Source organism: Perkinsus marinus, assembly GCF_000006405.1.
Source record: "Perkinsus marinus ATCC 50983 genomic scaffold scf_1104296947760, whole genome shotgun sequence".
Lineage (NCBI taxonomy): Eukaryota > Perkinsozoa > Perkinsida > Perkinsidae > Perkinsus > Perkinsus marinus.
This window is the reverse complement of record NW_003210483.1, coordinates 1-1358: the sequence shown is the minus strand read 5'-3', so window position 1 is coordinate 1358 and position 1358 is coordinate 1. Positions and strand designations below refer to the sequence as shown.

General features: G+C 46.1%; 6 non-coding genes across 6 annotated transcripts; all 6 read left to right on the top strand.

Annotated features, from left to right (window-relative positions):
• Nucleotides 1-67: 67 nt before the first annotated feature.
• On the top strand, nucleotides 68-141 carry Pmar_PMAR016360. Its single transcript has one exon. It is a non-coding gene; the product is annotated as a tRNA-Arg (tRNA).
• Nucleotides 142-233: 92 nt separating this feature from the next.
• Nucleotides 234-307, top strand: Pmar_PMAR016359. Its single transcript has one exon. It is a non-coding gene; the product is annotated as a tRNA-Arg (tRNA).
• An 85-nt stretch (nucleotides 308-392) lies between these two features.
• On the top strand, nucleotides 393-466 carry Pmar_PMAR016358. Its single transcript has one exon. It is a non-coding gene; the product is annotated as a tRNA-Arg (tRNA).
• Nucleotides 467-558: 92 nt separating this feature from the next.
• On the top strand, nucleotides 559-632 carry Pmar_PMAR016357. The gene has a single exon. It is a non-coding gene; the product is annotated as a tRNA-Arg (tRNA).
• Nucleotides 633-724: 92 nt separating this feature from the next.
• On the top strand, nucleotides 725-798 carry Pmar_PMAR016356. Its single transcript has one exon. It is a non-coding gene; the product is annotated as a tRNA-Arg (tRNA).
• Nucleotides 799-890: 92 nt separating this feature from the next.
• Pmar_PMAR016355 lies at nucleotides 891-964 on the top strand. Its single transcript has one exon. It is a non-coding gene; the product is annotated as a tRNA-Arg (tRNA).
• Nucleotides 965-1358: the final 394 nt, after the last annotated feature.

The window sequence follows — 1358 nt, the reverse complement described above, 5'->3', positions numbered from 1 at the left end:
TACGAGGTAAAACTATGTGAACGGAAGGCAGTGTTCACATGAGCGGGAGGTCAACAAGTCTTTCTCAGCTCTGGTGGCTCAATCGGATAGAGCGTTGGACTTCTAATCCAAAGGTTGCGGGTTCAAGTCCCGTCCAGAGTATATAACTCTGGTTAACTTTTCCCTATACGAGGTAAAACTACGTGAACGGAAGGCAGTGTTCACATGAACAGGAGGTCAACAAGTCTTTCTCAGCTCTGGTGGCTCAATCGGATAGAGCGTTGGACTTCTAATCCAAAGGTTGCGGGTTCAAGTCCCGCCCAGAGTATATAACTCTGGTTAACTTTACGAGGTAAAACTATGTGAACGGAAGGCAGTGTTCACATGAGCGGGAGGTCAACAAGTCTTTCTCAGCTCTGGTGGCTCAATCGGATAGAGCGTTAGACTTCTAGTCCAAAGGTTGCGGGTTCAAGTCCCGCCCAGAGTATCTAACTCTGGTTAACTTTTCCCTATACGAGGTAAAACTATGTGAACGGAAGGCAGTGTTCACATGAGCAGGAGGTCAACAAGTCTTTCTCAGCTCTGGTGGCTCAATCGGATAGAGCGTTGGACTTCTAATCCAAAGGTTGCGGGTTTAAGTCCCGCTCAGAGTATATAACTCTGGTTAACTTTTCCCTATACGAGGTAAAACTACGTGAACGGAAGGCAGTGTTCACATGAACAGGAGATCAACAAGTCTTTCTCAGCTCTGGTGGCTCAATCGGATAGAGCGTTGGACTTCTAATCCAAAGGTTGCGAGTTCAAGTCCCGCCCAGAGTATATAACTCTGGTTAACTTTTCCCTATACGAGGTAAAACTATGTGAATGGAAGGCAGTGTTCACATGAGCAGGAGGTCAACAAGTCTTTCTCAGCTCTGGTGGCTCAATCGAATAGAGCGTTGGACTTCTAATCCAAAGGGTGCGGGTTCAAGTCCCGCCCAGAGTATATAACTCTGGTTAACTTTCCCCTACACGAGGTAAAACTATGTGAATGGAAGGCAGTGTTTACATGAGCAGGAGGTCAACAAGTCTTTCTCAGCTCTGGTGGCTCATCTAAAGGTTCTAAAGGTTGTGAGTTCAAGGTCCCTATCATAGAGGCTCTTGGGAGACCTTCACTGTTGCTGGTTATAGTCTGTGAATCAATGGAACACACAGACTCTGTGTGTTCCATTTATTCTTGAGTTCAACAATGGTTATTAGAATCGGACGGTACTGAGTAGATCTGGTTACCAGGAATGCTGGCTCATCCACTAAAAAGACTTACGTAGCTTTCAGGTTGGCACCTCGACTCCCAACAGCAAAATTGGATGGACAGGAGTGGACAAAAATTGAAGGCTTGA